This window comes from Arachis stenosperma, chromosome 10 (genome assembly GCF_014773155.1).
Source record: "Arachis stenosperma cultivar V10309 chromosome 10, arast.V10309.gnm1.PFL2, whole genome shotgun sequence".
Lineage (NCBI taxonomy): Eukaryota > Viridiplantae > Streptophyta > Magnoliopsida > Fabales > Fabaceae > Arachis > Arachis stenosperma.
In genome coordinates this window covers 107,029,962-107,047,227 of record NC_080386.1, presented here as the reverse complement: position 1 = coordinate 107,047,227, position 17,266 = coordinate 107,029,962, and the positions used below count along the sequence as shown (strand labels likewise).

General features: G+C 38.8%; 1 non-coding gene across 1 annotated transcript; it reads right to left on the bottom strand.

The window, feature by feature from the left end:
- Positions 1-16,831: 16,831 nt before the first annotated feature.
- LOC130959601 (small nucleolar RNA R71) lies at positions 16,832-16,939 on the bottom strand. The gene has a single exon (XR_009078674.1). It is a non-coding gene; the product is annotated as a small nucleolar RNA R71 (small nucleolar RNA).
- Between the last annotated feature and the right edge of the window lie 327 nt (positions 16,940-17,266).

The window sequence follows — 17,266 nt, the reverse complement described above, 5'->3', positions numbered from 1 at the left end:
CCCATTCGGATGACTTACACCCTTGAGGAGCTAGCACGGTTATACATAAAGGAGATTGTGAGACTTCATGGTGTACCTGCTACTATAATCTCTGATAGAGATCCTCGTTTCACTTCAAGGTTTTGGGGTGCATTTCAGAAAGCTTTTGGAACCCGATTAAGCTTGAGCACGGCTTACCATCCTCAAACAGATGGTCAATCCGAGAGGACGATCCAAACACTAGAGAATATGTTGAGAGCTTGTGTTTTGGACCAACCGGCGAGTTGGGATCGGTATATGCCATTAGTGGAGTTTGCATACAATAATAGTTATCATGCGAGCATCGGAATGGCTCCGTATGAGGCCTTGTATGGGAGGAAATGTCAATCTCCGCTATGTTGGTATGAAGCTGGGGAGAAAAGCTTAATGGGGCCGAAAATGATAGCTGAGACTACTGAACAAGTCAAGAAAATCTGAGATAGGATGCTTACGGCGCAGAGTCGTCAAAAGAGTTACGCCGATCAGAGGCAAAAACCCTTAGAATTTGAGGAAGGAGACCATGTCGTCCTTAAGGTTACTCCGACCACGGGAGTAGGTAGGGCGATTAAAACAAAGAAGTTGAATCCTCGATACATTGGTCCATTTCAGATCCTGGAGAGGATTGGACCGGTGGCGTATCGGATGGCCCTACCACCTCATCTTTCGAACCTACACGACGTGTTTCACGTGTCGCAGCTTCGGAAGTACACTCCTGATGCTAGCCATGTGTTAGAACCTGAGTCGGTTCAGTTAAGGAAAGATTTGACGCTTTCAGTGGCTCCAGTCAGAATTGATGATACTAGTATTAAACGATTGCGTGGAAAAGAGGTTTCATTAGTCAAAGTGGCATGGATCAAGGCGGTGTTGAGGAACACACTTGGGAACTTGAGTCGGAGATGCGAACGGATTATCCGCACTTATTCTCAGGTAATTGCATTTGAATTTTGTGGGCAAAATTCCCAATTAGGTGGGTAGAATGTAAAACCCGATTAATTAACGGCTAATTAACCCATAAATGAGAATTTATTCTAGAAAGCCTAAAATGTGATTTTTATGGCTAAATGTGATAGAGGAGATTGAGACGAGAATTTCGGTACCAATTTTATAGAATTCGGACCAAGATTGGACCGAACGGGCCAAACCGGTCCAACTGGACCCAAAGTGGGCCCTTGGCCCAATATAACTAAATCAAAACCCTAGTTTTCAACACTCTCTCTCCTCACTTATCACTCAAAAACGCTGAAATGGAGGCCATGGAGGGGAGAACTCTCTCTCAAGTTCTTTTTCTCACTTGATCTTCAAACCACCATAACTTTTGATCTAGAGCTCCGATTGCCGCTCCGTTTGCGACCATGCGTTCACCGCGGAGAGCTCTACAAAACCCATACAATCAATCTTGAGGTAAGCCACGTTTTTCTCTTCGAAATTCCAGCCTTGTTTTCGAGTTTTATGGGCAAAAATGTTGAGATTTTGGGCTCTTTGATGTTATAGGACCCAACTCTCTTGAAGGAGAAGGTTAATCTTGTCTCCTTGGACCTTGGGTGTGGTAAGATTCTCAACCCTAGTGTAATTTATTGTTCTATGATATTTGGGTATTGAGATGTTGTGTATGGGTATGATGATTGTGGCTTAGGTTGTGTATGTGTGAATATTGGAGCTTGATTGGTGATTTTGGAAAGCTTGGAAAGGGTTTGGTGGTGAAAAATCTGTTCTTGGAGGTATTGAGGCCTTGAGAGCTTGAGAAAAAGTGGTTTGGAAGTGCTCCGGTTGAGCTTGGGAATTTGGCTAAGGTATGGTTTCGGTTTCCCGTATCTAATATGTAATGTGGTAGGAAATACTTAGGTTAGAGGCCCTAAGATAGGCATTGAATGGTTGATGTTGTTGAATGATTGAGATATATGATGTGGTCATATATGTGATGATGATTATTGATGCCTTGGTGGTATGATGTATGAGAAATATGCATGTTGTGATATGTGCTTGATGATTGGTTATGGTTGAATTGTGGGTTGAACCATGTTGATGGTGAGTATGATATTGATTGTGTATAATAATGATTTATTAGAATTGGTGTTGTTGAAAATTGGCATGAGGAAGAGTATATGATATGTCAATGTGTTTGGGTTTGAACCACTTGGGTGAAGTGGGTTAGAATGATGGGATAGTGATTTTGGTAAATTGAGATAATGTGTCAATGTGTGAGTTGAGGAGGCTTGATGTTGAATTGATATATTTTGATTGATTTCAAAGAAAAGGGATGAAATTGGCATGTTTTGATTGATTTTGAAAAGAGTGAAAATGACTTGTTTTGAAAATGGCACTTTGTGGTTTTGTATGAAAAACATAGTTTTTGGGCATACTTTGACGGGATATAACTTGGACTACGGATCTCTGTTTTACGCCAAATCTGTTTAGAAATAAAATTGGATCCGGGATATCCATGCCGTTCGAAGAACAGGTGAAAAATGATTTAAAATGAGGAAGTTATGTCCGTCGGAAGATTGGGGGTTGGATTTGTGAATTCTGCAGTTTTTAACTTAGAAAATTTTTAACAGAATAACTCCCCGCGCGTAGGCGCACTTGGTGCGTACGCGCCGTTCTTCTCGAAAATGCCATCCACGCGTGCGCGTGATGTGCGCGGGCGCACCGATGTGCTGCACCCAATGCCCAGCCATTTTCCAGAGAGTTATGCCAGAACTGTGCCAGTTTTGTGCCAGGGACACGAGAGTGCCCACGCGTACGCGTGGCTGACGCGTGCGCATCGTTTGGCTATTTTTCAATCCACGCCTTAGCGTGCATAACGCTTACGCGTCGATGAGTTTTTGAGGCCATCCACGCGTGCGCGTGGAGTGCGCGTACGCGTGGCCCTGTTTTCAGCCCAAAGTTGATTTTTGAGTTTTAAAAGCCAAATCTCATACTTCTAAGCCTCCGATCTCACCACTTATGTTTTAAATCATTATGACATGTCTAGCTATGAGAAAGAGGGCAAGTGACTGTGGTAACTTGCGAGTGAAGCAAGGGGAAAATGAATGATCAATGAGGATCAAGCATGATTATGTGAGAGGTGGAGGATGGTGGTGGAAGTGCTTGTTATGCCATGGGCCGAAAGGCTGTGATTGATAATGAAACAGCTGGTTATGGATTTAACCGTGAGCCGGGTGGCTGGTTATGGATTTAACCGTGAGCCGGATGGATGGATTATTGCCGTGTTACGGCGGAGCCATGATTATGGCTAAGAATAAATGCATATATATATATATATATATATATATATATATATATATATTTATATATATATATATATATGCTGTTGAATGAATTGTGAATGTTGCACTTCCATTATCGAAGATGAGAGTTTCCCTGGGAGAAAGCAGTGGCTAGCCATCACGTGCTCCAGGTTGAGACTTGAAGCTCTTTTGACCCTATGTCGTCAGGGTGACCGGGCACTGTGAAAGCCCCGGAGGAGCTCACCCCCATAAATATTCACCAGTGAGGGTGATGGATATGGATCATGATTATGATCAAGTTTATATTGAGTATGACTCAAGTTGGGGAGACAGGACAGAGGGACAGTCCAATGGTTAGCTGTCAGGACTTGTCGGGTTGGCTCTGTAACCGACAGATGATATCATCAGCCACTAGGGACAGGCATTTATCATATGCATACTATATGAATTGTTTGAAATTGCCTATTTGACTGCATATTACTTGCTAATTGTCTAAATGCCTTATTTGTTCTTATTTGTATATTTCTTGTTTGCTATAACTGTGTTTGCTACATTATACTTCTGCTGGTGGTTGGGAGGTGTGAAGGAATTGGAAAGGGAAGTATAGTTAGACTGCAGAATCTTTAGTCAGTCGCCATATATGGTTTAGCTTGTTTATAAGCTTTGAATTATCTGGAGGAAGTTCTAGGATTGTCTTCGGCTTTCCTCTATTATTATGTATTATATATGTGGAAGCTGTTACCATGCTGGGGACCTCTAGTTCTCACCCATGCGGATTTTGTGGTTTTCATATGCAGGACGTGAGGTTTCTCGTTGAGGCCTGCTGGAGATTTCTGGATTAGCGAAGATCCTTTGTTCTTGGGAACTATGTTTTGGTTTATATGTTTTGCTTAGATACTTTTATCTCCATTAAATAATACAAACTGTGATGACTCCTCTTATAGGAGATTTTGGAGAATAGGTTTTATGTATTTGTGTCCCTTTGGGTTTCCTTCGGGGTTTTCCTTATTTTATCATATGTATATATTGCTATGTTCAGACCGGTTATCTTCGCAGCCGAATTTTGAGTCTTGATATTCCTGTTTTGGACACTCCTTTGTATATATATAATCTCGCGTTGATTTATCCTTGTTCGTTACGTTATCGATCGGAGTGTTGCGCTTTTGAGTTGCGATTTTTGTTTACCCCTTTTTCTACAAAGGCTCCTAGTTATAATCAATCATTCATACTACTATACTTACTAAATTTTTATTTTAGAGGTCGTAATACCTTGCCATCTCTGAATTATGACTTAAGCATAAGACTCTGTATGGTAGGGTGTTACATTAGGGCAGAAAGTTGGCGTTGAACGCCAGTTTTCGTCGTCTAAACTTGGGAAAAGTATAGAATATTATATATTTCTGAAAAGCCCTAGATGTCTACTTTCCAACGCAATTGAGATCGAGCCATTTGAACTCCTGTATCTCCAAAAATTTCCATTTCGCGTGCAGGGAGGTCAGAATCCAACAGCATCAGCAGTCCTTCTTCAGCGTCTGAATCAGATTTTTGCTCAGGTCCCTCAATTTCAGCCAGAAAATACCTGAAATCACAGAAAAATACACAAACTCATAGTAAAGTCCAACAATGTGAATTTTACTTAAAAAATAATAAAAATATACTAAAAACTAACTAAATCAAACTAAAAATTATCTAAAAACAATGCCAAAAAGCGTATAAATTATCCGCTCATCAGCCGCCATATGCCGGACACAGTAAGAATGAAATACTCTAGGAGGATGTCAACCACTATCGTCTGCTCTTAGTGCAGCCTTGATCGCCTGAGATTCATCAGAAATAATCGACAGGCCTTCCTTGGGTGACGTGTTGCCTTAGATTAGTAAGGAAGATAGACCATAACACCGTCGTCTCAGACTTAATAATTGCAAAGGCCACAGAAAGGATATTACTGTTACCATTTTGTGCTACCGCAATAAGCAAAATACTATCATATTTGCCATACAGGTGCGTGCCATCGACGAAGACGAACGACTTGTAATGCACAAAAACCTCCACACAAGCAAGGAAGACCCAAAATACCTTATCAAACATGCTGCAATCACGCACCATGAGGTGCCTATCATAGTACGGTACAACACTGATCTCACATATCATTCTGGGACAACAACTCTAGAGTGCTTGCCAACATAGGCACCCTATTGTTGACTCCTCTTAATCACTGTATATCTACGTAATTGTCTTTTGCTTTGCCATTCAGACCTTTCTGAACGATAGTTTGAAGTGATAGTTTTGCCTAACTGCACATTATAGGACAAAGATCTGACGGATAGGCTGGATTATATCAATGGCAGGATGACATGGTAGATGAGACTACTGTCCAATTGGCAGTGGTCTTGAGACATGTTGGGGGATAAACACGTGTGCACTCCTTCCATCCTATGCACTTCCCTAACATAATAGAACAACAGTGATTGACATGTACAACAAGCATAACAATGATAATTGAGAATACATAACACAATAAACTTGAACTTACCAATATCTAAGATTCTGTCAGAGAGCAACAGGGAGACTCCAAGGGCAGCCTAATTCATATTATCGGCAATGCACATGGTATTTCAATTGATCTTACTCTAAAACTTAGTACTCAGTACTTCTGCAAATGCTATAATTCTTGACACCCTACAGCATTACATCTCTGCTTTTGAATCTGTGGCCAACCCGAAACTCTACACCACCATCTAAGTTGTAATCGTCTTCACCCGTGTTGGAAAATAGATTTTTCTCTTGCATCGTGTCCAGATCCAATGTATGATAGTGACTAGAGATAGATGACAAGGCTGGAATTGAGTGAGGGGCAGCCAGAAGATACTGATGTGATGGCTCGACTGAAGTCTCCAGTAAAAATTCCTCCTCCTCATCATCTTTAAAAGAACCGGTCTTGTTGCTATCAGTTGTTTATTCCTCGTCTGAGTCCTCACCGTCAACATCCATGTCTTTCACTAGACTAGCCACGTGTATCGGTGGTGGTGCGAAAGGTGGGTCATCCTGCACAAAGTCCGACTGTCCAGATCCACCACTGCCGACATCACCAACCTCCGTAGAAAGTTGCATCACTTGCTCTACCATGATTCTCCCTTAGATGTCAAACATCAGGTGCATATGCTCGTCGCCATGGATCCAAAACAGATGACACCAAAAAACCCCATTTTCTATCGGTGCGAGTATCCTATACCTTACCCTTCCGATCTCTTTTCTCCCTCTACCACCGACGCTACTCAATATTAGACTCTTCAACTCAGACAAAGAACTTACTCATCGGGTACGTATTAGAATGGGATTCTCACACTCAAATATCACCCCTATTATCACTATTTCTCATATGGCAGTTGGGATACACACTTACAACCAAATATCCACTACTACTGAACATTTTAGTTTATTTTCGAAAGAAAAAGGTAGAGAAGAAGTAGTGAAATATTTGTGAAAAATACAAAGGGTTGCACATCCTTTTATAACTGCTGAAAATGTATCATTAAGTATCTCATTTACAGTGTAAACAAATTAATACTACACATATTTCGTTTATACTATAAACGAAATATACAAGTTTCCTATTTCATGCCTTTTTAAAATATATAGTAAAAAATATTTATTTATTTATTTAAAAAATCTAAGGGATTAATCATCATTAATTTTGTAATTTTTATAAAATATATATTCTACTATCTTAATTTAAGTGTAATAAACTCTTTATTTTATTATTTTACCATTTTTTTATTTTAGAGTATTTTTTACTATTTATTACAAAAAAAAATTATTAATTCGAGCTAACAATAATATCGGTGTTAAAATTATATAATTAACTAATGAATATATACTTGGTTGCAATAAGATTTGAGATAAACTCTAAATTATTGTTAATGCATTATTTTTTTAAATGGAAAAAAAGAAAAAAAAGCTACCCTAAGAGAAATAAATAATGTCTTTATATAGAAAATTACATAAATTATCCCACGGTTCTAACTATCCTAAATTTACAGCATCTTTTTTTATTGTATTTATTGTTGAATTAGTTGATCTTTAAACTAACTTCATTTCAGTGCTCTAATGCCTATGCATAACTTCATGTATTCTAATAACAGATCATTATCTGAAATTTTATTATTAATTCTAGTGTCGTGCAATGGCTATAATGAAAGTTGTTTCGGAATCCATTTTGCAGGCTACTAACTCGACGGGCCCTCGACTCATACGCGTAAAAATATCCGTGCGTTACTCTACTTCCTGAGGAAGATCTGGACAGTTGACAAAAATTTTCAGATGGATGGGTTTAAATTAGAGGGTTCATCCGAGTACAAGATATAAATGGAGAGGAATCTATTTTTTCCTCAAAATACGTCATTTTTGTCCTAATTAACCACCTCGTTGTACGGACTTACTTTGGCATTCTCAAGGTCTGGTTGTTGAAGAACATCGACAAGCCAATAGACAAGAGGTACGATAGAACCAAAAACCCACAAGAACACTTAACGACCTTCAAGGCTAGAATGAACTTAGAAGGCGTGGGTGACACCGTTAGATGCCATGCCTTTCCCGTAACCTTGGAGGCACTGATGGAGAAAAAATGTCGGTAAAGATTTTCACAAAAATATCGTGTTGTAAGTATAGTTCTAAACCGACAATTAAACCTTAATCAATATTTAAATTATTTGTCACGACAGAAACCCAATAAAATTAACCGAAGTATTAAACCTCGGGTCATCTCTCAAAGAATTGCAGGGAAGTGTGTATTATTAGTTATGATAAAGTATATTTTTGGATTTTGTGATAAGAAACAAGTAATATAAATAACAAGGAAATAAAATAACAACTAAGAAGAGTCCTAACAAGGATTGAAAATTGGAATTCCTATCCTCATTATCAACATCAATTGGGATGGTAATTGCATTTTGCTTTCACTTAGTTAACCTCTAACAATGAAGGAAAGTCAGGTGAGCGAAATCAACTTAAGTTCACAAGTCCTAATCAAAGACTAGATTTAGTGAAGCCTAAGCCAACTAGCAATTTTCAATCACCAATCAACAAAAGAATTTTGATAACTCAAGGGTCTCTAATTGATCAATCCAAGTTAAGAACATAAAAATCTAATTTAAAATTCAACTAAACATTTTGTCAAACACTTGGAAGGCACAAAATAAAAGTATAGAGAATTAATAAGAGATAATAAAATCTAAACCAACAATTGCAAGGAATCAATAAAAATAAATGAAGAAAAAAGAAATAAACATGAAATACCTCAAATTGCATTAAAAGGAAATTGAATCTAACATGAAGAGTTCATAAAATAAATTGGGAAAATAGAGAAATCAACAAGAGAAGTAGATGAACCAAAGTTGTAGAATAAATAAAATTAGAAGAAAAACTAAATTAAAGTAAAGTAGAAATCTGAATTCTAGAAGAAATAAAACTAAAAGAAAACCTAAAACCTAGAGAGAGGGGAGAGCCTTTCTTTCTAGAAAACTACATCTAAAACCTAAAATTGTATGAATGACAAGTGAAATTGATTGATTCTCCCTTCCAACTCTACTCTGCAACCTCTAATCTTCATTTTCGGGCTTGAAACTGGGCCAAAAGCAGCCTAGAAATCGCCCCCAAAGTTTTTTGTAAGTTACAGCACGTGACGCTCTGTCACGCGTACGCGTCGCTTGACAAAATCCTAATTACGAGTACGCATCATCCATGCGTGCGCGTTGCTCGTCACCTGCACCAGTCAAACGTACGTGTCGTCCACGCGTTTGTGTCGCTGCTAGCTTCTTAAAACTTCAATTTCTTGTGTTCCTTGCACTTTTGCATGCTTCTTATCCATCCTCTAAGCCATTCCTGCCCTATAAACTATGTAAACACTCAGCAAACATATCACAACATTGAATGGTAATAAGAGAGGATTTAAAATTAGCAAATTTAAGGCCAAAGAAGTATGTTTTCAATCATAGTATAAAATTAGGAAGAAAAATGTAAAACATGTGAATTATATGAATAAGTGTGAGAATAATGGATAAAATCCACTAAAATAAGCACAAGATAAACCCTAAAAATAGGGTTTATCAGGCACCGGCAATTCGTTGGTTTAACTCCCTTCTGCAAGGATCTATTACGGCCTTCATTGATATCATGCAAAGGTTCTTGGCACAATTCACCACTCGGATCGTCAAAGCAAAGCACCTGATCAGCCTGTTGGGCATGACCCAATGTATTGGCAAACTGATGAGCGGATAATTTATACCCTTTTTGGCATCGTTTTTAGTATGTTTTTAGTATGATCTAGTTAGTTTTTAGTATATTTTTATTAGTTTTTAGTTAAAATTCACTTTTCTGGACTTTACTATGAGTTTGTGTGTTTTTCTGTGATTTCAGGTATTTTCTGGCTGAAATTGAGGGACCTGAGCAAAAATCTGATTCAGAGACTGAAAAGGACTGCAGATGCTGTTGGATTCTGACCTCCCTGCACTCGAAGTGGATTTTCTGGAGCTACAGAAACCCAATTGGCGCGATCTCAACGGCGTTGGAAAGTAGACATCCTGGGCTTTCCAGCAATATATAATAGTCTATACTTTGCCCAAGATTTGGTGACCCAAACCGGCGTTCAAAGTCACCCTCAGAAATTCCAGCGTTAAACGCCGGAACTGGCACCTAAATGGGAGTTAAACGCCCAAACTGGCATAAAAGCTGGCGTTTAACTCCAGAAAGAGTCTCTACACGAAAATGCTTCATTGCTAAGCCCAAGCACACACCAAGTGGGCCCAGAAGTGGATTTTTATGTCATTTACTCATCTCTGTACACCCTAGGCTACTAGTTCTCTATATATAGGACCTTTTACTATTGTATTTTCATCTTGGGACATCTAGTTCTTAGATCATTGGGAGGCTGGCCTCACGGCCATGCCTAGACCTTGTTCTTATGTATTTTCAACGGTGGAGTTTCTACACACCATAGATTAAGGTGTGGAGCTCTGCTGTACCTCGAGTATTAATGCAATTACTATTGTTCTTCTATTCAATTCCGCTTGTTCTTTGTCCAAGATATCACTCGTTCTTCAACTTGATGAATGTGATGATCCGTGACACTCATCATCATTCTCACTTATGAACAAAGTGACTGACAACCACTTCTGTTCTACAAGCAAACAAGGCTCTAGTGTTTATCTCTTGGATTCCTGATACACGATGCATGGTTGATCGCCTGACAACCGAGTGCTCGCCTGACAAACGAGCCAGCCATTCCGTGAGATCAGAGTCTTCGTGGTATAGGCGAGAACTGATGGCGGCATTCAAGAGAATCCGGAAGGTCTAACCTTGTCTGTGGTATTCTGAGTAGGATTCAATGATTGAATGACTGTGACGTGCTTCAAACTCCTAGCAGGCGGGGCGTTAGTGACAGACGCAAAAGAATCAATGGATTCTATTCCGGCCTGACCGAGAACCGACAGATGATTAGCCATGCTGTGACAGAGCATAGGAACGTTTTCACTGAGAGGATGGGAGGTAGCCACTGACAACGGTGAAACCCTACATACAGCTTGCCATGGAAAGGAGTAAGAAGGATTAGATGAAGACAGTAGGAAAGCAGAGAGACGGAAGGAAAAGCATCTTCATTCGCTTATCTGAAGCCCTCACCAATGATATACATAAGTATCTCTATCTTTATCTTTATGTTTCATTCATATATCATCTATACCCATTTGAGTCTGCCTGACTAAGATTTACAAGGTGACCATAGCTTGCTTCATACCAACAATCTCCGTGGGATCGACCCTTACTCACGTAAGGTATTACTTGGACGACCCAGTGCACTTGCTGGTTAGTTGTGCGAAGTTATAGTGATCACAATTTCGCGCACTAAGTTTTTGGCGCCGTTGCCGGGGATTGTTCGAGTATGGACAACTAACGGTTCATCTTGTTGCTTAGATTAGGTATTTTTCTTCAGAGTTCTTAAGAATGAATTCTAGTGTTTCAAGGTGATGTTCTTATCATCACCAAAGCTGATTGATTATCATCAATTTAGCTCTTGAATGCAATGTCCTGCTGAAGCTTGGCTGGCCATGTCTAATTCCTTTAGACTGAAGCTTTAGACTAACATTGCATGATTCCTGGAATTCTCATTAAGAATTTTGATATCTTTATTTTCTTTTCCACTTAATTTTCGAAAAATAAAAAAAAAAATATGTTATGTTTCTTATTGAGACACTAGTCTCATTTTAAGTTTGGTGTCAATTGCATGCATTCATTCATGCGTCTTAAGGATCTTCAAGATGTTATTGATGATTTCTTACTCTAATCTTTAAATTCTCTTGACTTGAGTGTTTTGTGTGTCTCATATGCATTCTCATTAGTGTCAGTAGTATACAAACTACTAAGTTTGGTGTCTTGCATGCATTGTTATTTGATTTTAGTTGCATTTTGATTATTAAAAATCCAAAAATATTTTTAATTTGTGTCTTCTCAAGTCAATAATACAGAGAATTGAAGATTCAGAACATACAGCAGAGGAATTGCACAGAAAAAGCTGGGCGTTCAAAACGCCCAGTGAAGAAGGACAGACTGGCGTTTAAACGCCAGCCAGGGTACCTGGTTGGGCGTTTAACGCCCAAAAGGGTATAGTTTTGGGCGTTAAACGCCAGAATGTGCACCATTCTGGGCGTTTAACGCCGGGATGGCACAAGAGGGAGGATTTTGTTTTCAAATCAATTTTTTTTTCAAGTTTTTCAAAGTTTTTCAAAATCAAATCTTTTTCAAATCATATCTTTTCAATCAAATATTTTCAAAATCAATTCCTTTCCTTCTTCAAAGATACTTGCTAACAATTAATGATTTGATTGAACATTTCAAATATGTTGCCTTTTCTGTTGAGAAAGGTTTAATGTTTGAATCATATCTTTTCTTGTTAGGCAAGTCATTAATTTTTAAAATCAAATCTTTTTAAAATGTTTTTCAAATCATATCTTCTCAATCACATCTTTTTAAAAACCAATCATATCTTTTTAATCACATCTTTTTCAAAATAGTTTTCAATCAAATCTTTTTGACTTTTAATTTCAAAATCCTTTTCAAAAAATCACTTGATTTCTTTCCCACTCTTATTTTCGAAAATTAATTAGTGTTTTTCAAAATGTTTTCAAAATCTTTTACTTAATTTTCGAAAATTACTTCCCTTCTTCTCACATCCTTCTATTTATGGACTAACACTATTCCTTAATGCAAAATTCGAACTCCATCTTCTTTGATAAGTTCGAATTTTCTACTTCTGTCTTCTACTTTTCTTTTCCTCTGACACCTCAAGGAATCTCTATACTGTGACATAGAGGATTCCACATTTTTTTGTTCTCTTCTCTTTCATATGAGCAGGAACAAAGACAAAAGCATTCTTGTTGAAGCTGACCCTGAACCTGAAAGGACCTTGAAGCGAAAGCTAAGAGAAGCCAAAGCACAACTCTCTGTAGAGGACCTAACAGAAATCTTCAAAGAAGAAGAACACATGGCAGCCGAAAACAACAACAATGCCAACAATGCAAGGAAGGTGCTGGGTGACTTTACTGCACCTACTCCCGACTTTTATGGGAGAGGCATCTCTATCCCTGCCATTGGAGCAAACAACTTTGAGCTTAAGCCTCAATTAGTTTCTCTAATGCAACAGAATTGCAAGTTCCATGGACTTCCATTGGAAGATCCTCATCAGTTTTTAGCTGAATTCTTGCAAATCTGTGACACTGTCAAGACCAATGGGGTTGACCCTGAGGTCTACAGACTTATGCTATTCCCTTTTGCTGTAAGAGACAGAGCTAGGACATGGTTTGACTCACAACCTAAAGAAAGCCTGAACTCATGGGAAAAGCAAGTCAATGCCTTCTTGGCAAAGTTCTTTCCACCTCAAAAATTGAGTAAGCTTAGAGTGGAAGTCTGATGAGCGGATAATTTGTACCCTTTTTGGCATTGTTTTTAGTGTGTTTTTAGTATGATCTAGTTAGTTTTTAGTATATTTTTATTAGTTTTTAGTTAAAATTCACTTTTCTGGACTTTACTATGAGTTTGTGTGTTTTTCTGTGATTTCAGGTATTTTCTGGCTGAAATTGAGGGACCTGAGCAAAAATCCGATTCAGAGACTGAAAAGGACTGCAGATGCTGTTGGATTCTGACCTCCCTGCACTCGAAGTGGATTTTCTGGAGCTACAGAAGCCCAATTGGCGCGCTCTCAACGGCGTTGGAAAGTAGACATCCTGGGCTTTCCAGCAATATATGATAGTCCATACTTTGCCCAAGATTTGATGGCCCAAACCGGCGTTCAAAGTCACCCTCAGAAATTCCAGCGTTAAACGCCGGAACTGGCACCTAAATGGGAGTTAAACGCCCAAACTGGCATAAAAGCTGGCGTTTAACTCTAAGGAGAGTCTCTACACGAAATTGCTTCATTGCTCAGCCCAAGCACACACCAAGTGGGCCCGGAAGTGGATTTTTATGTCATTTACTCATCTCTGTACACCCTAGGCTACTAGTTCTCTATAAGTAGGACCTTTTACTATTGTATTTGAAATCTTTGATCATACTTTGATGATTGAACCCTCTTTGGGGGAGGCTGGCCATTCGGCCATGCCTAGACCTTGTTCTTATGTATTTTCAATGGTGGAGTTTCTACACACCATAGATTAAGGTGTGGAGCTCTGCTGTACCTCGAGTATTAATGCAATTACTATTGTTCTTCTATTCAATTCCGCTTGTTCTTTGTCCAAGATATCACTTGTTCTTCAACTTGATGAATGTGATGATCCGTGACACTCATCATCATTCTCACCCATGAACAAGGTGACTGACAACCACTTTTGTTCTACAAGCAACCAAGGCTCTAGTGAATATCTCTTGGATTCCTGATACACGATGCATGGTTGATCGCCTGACAACCGAGTGCTCGCCTGACAAACGAGCCAGCCATTCCGTGAGATCAGAGTCTTCGTGGTATAGGCGAGAACAGATGGCGGCATTCAAGAGAATCCGGAAGGTCTAACCTTGTCTGTGGTATTCTGAGTAGGATTCAATGATTGAATGACTGTGACGTGCTTCAAACTCCTAGCAGGCGGGGCGTTAGTGACAGACGCAAAAGAATCACTGGATTCTATTCCGGCCTGACCGAGAACCGACAGCTGATTAGCCATATGCTGTGACAGAGCATAGGAACATTTTCACTGAGAGGATGGGAGGTAGCCACTGACAACGGTTAAACCCTACATAAGCTTGCCATGGAAAGGAGTAAGAAGGATTGGATGAAGACAGTAGGAAAGCAGAGAGACGGAAGGGAAGGCATCTTCATACGCTTATCTGAAGTTCCTACCAATGAATTACATAAGTACCTCTATCTTTATCTTTATGCTTTATTCGTATATCACTATACCCATTTGAGTCTGCCTGACTAAGATTTACAAGGTGACCATAGCTTGCTTCATACCAACAATCTCCGTGGGATCGACCCTTACTCGCGTAAGGTTTATTACTTGGACGACCCAGTGCACTTGCTGGTTAGTTGTGCGAAGTTGTAGTGATCACGATTTCGCGCACCAAGTTTTTGGTGCCGTTGCCGGGGATTGTTTTGTGTATGGACAACTGACGGTTCATCTTGTTGCTTAGATTAGGTATTTTTTTTTTCAGAGTTCTTAAGAATAAATTCTAGTGTTTCATGATGATCTGTTGAAATCTGGCTGGCTGAGAAGCCATGTCTAATCTTATTGGACCGAGGTTTCAACTAATCATCACAATAGCTTGTTGATCCCTATCAATCTTGCTATTGGAGCAATGATCTGCTAAGGCTTGGCTGGCCATTGGCCATGTCTAGTGTTTTGGACCGAAGCTTTCTTTGAAAGCTTGGCTGGCTGTGAAGCCATGTCTAATTCCTGGACCAGAGTCTTAGACTAGCATTGCAATGATTCCTGGAATTCAAATTAAGAATTCTGAACTTTTATTTTCTATTTCCATATAATTTTTGAAAAAAGCACAAAAAATTTTCAAAATCATAAAAAACCAAAAAGATTTAATGTTTCTTGTTTAAGTCTAGTGTCTAATTTTAAGTTTGGTGTCTTGCATGTATTGTTTAGTTGATCTTGGTTCTATTTTCAAGTCAATAGTACAGGAAACTAAAGATTCAGAACATGCAGCAGAGGAATTACACAGAAAAAGCTGGGCGTTCAAAACGCCCAGTGAAGAAGGATAGACTGGCGTTTAAACGCCAGCCAGGGTACCTGGTTGGGCGTTTAACGCCCAAAAAGGTAGCATTTTGGGCGTTAAACGCCAGAATGGATACCATTCTGGGCGTTTAACGCCAGGATGGCACAAGGGGGAGGATTTTGTTTTCAAATCAATTTTTTTTCAAATTTTCAAAGTTTTTCAAAATCAAATCTTTTTCAAATCATATTTTTTCAATCAAATGTTTTCAAAATCAATTTCTTTCCTTTTTCAAAGATACTTGCTAACAATTAATGATTTGATTGAACATTTCAAGTGTGTTGCCTTTTCTGTTGAGAAAGGTTTAATGTTTGAATCATATCTTTTCTTGATAGCCAAGTTATTAATTTTTAAAATCAAATCTTTTTAAAATGTTTTTCAAATCATATCTTCTCAATCACATCTTTTTAAAACCAATCATATCTTCTTAACCTCATCTTTTTCAAAATAGTTTTCAATCAAATCTTTTTAATTTCTAATTTCAAAGTCTTTTTCAAAAATCACTTTACTTCTTTCCCACTTTTGTTTTCGAAAATCAATTAGTGTTTTTCAAAATATTTTCAAAATCTTTTACTTAATTTTCGAAAATTACTTCCCTTCTTCTCACATCCTTCTATTTATGGACTAACACTATTCCTTAATGCAAAATTCGAACTCCATCTTCTTTGATAAGTTCGAATTTTCTACTTCTGTCTTCTACTTTTCTTTTCCTCTGACACCTAAAGGAATCTCTATACTGTGACATAGAGGATTCCACATTTTCTTGTTCTCTTCTCTTTCATATGAGCAGGAGCAGAGACAAAGGCATTCTTGTTGAAGCTGACCCTGAACCTGAAAGGACCTTGAAGCGAAAGCTAAGAGAAGCTAAGGCACAATTCTCTATAGAGGACCTAACAGAAATCTTCAAAGAAGAAGAAGACATGGCAGCCGAAAACAACAACAATGCAAACAATGCAAGGAAGGTGCTGGGTGACTTTACTGCACCTACTCCCGACTTCTATGGGAGAAGCATCTCTATCCCTGCCATTGGAGCAAACAACTTTGAGCTTAAGCCTCAATTAGTTTCTCTAATGCAACAGAATTGCAAGTTTCATGGACTTCCATTGGAAGATCCTCATCAGTTTTTAGCTGAATTCTTGCAAATCTGTGACACTGTCAAGACTAATGGGGTAGACCCTGAGGTCTACAGACTTATGCTATTCCCTTTTGCTGTAAGAGACAGAGCTAGGACATGGTTGGACTCACAACCTAAAGAAAGCCTGGACTCATGGGAAAAGCTAGTCAATGCCTTCTTGGCAAAGTTCTTTCCACCTCAAAAATTGAGTAAGCTTAGAGTGGAAGTCCAAACCTTCAGACAGAAGGATGGAGAATCCCTCTATGAAGCTTGGGAAAGATACAAACAATTGATCAGAAAATGTCCTTCTGACATGCTTTCTGAATGGAGCATCATAGGTATTTTCTATGATGGTCTCTCTGAACTATCCAAGATGTCTTTGGATAGCTCTGCTGGAGGATCTCTTCATTTGAAGAAGACGCCTACAGAAGCTCAAGAGCTAATTGAAATGGTTGCAAATAACCAATTCATGTACACTTCTGAAAGGAATCCTGTGAACAATGGGACTAATCAGAAGAAAGGAGTTCTTGAGATTGATGCTCTGAATGCCATATTGGCTCAGAATAAGATATTGACTCAACAAGTCAATTTGATTTCTCAAAGTCTGTCTGGAATGCAAAATGCACCAAGCAGTACTAAGGATGCT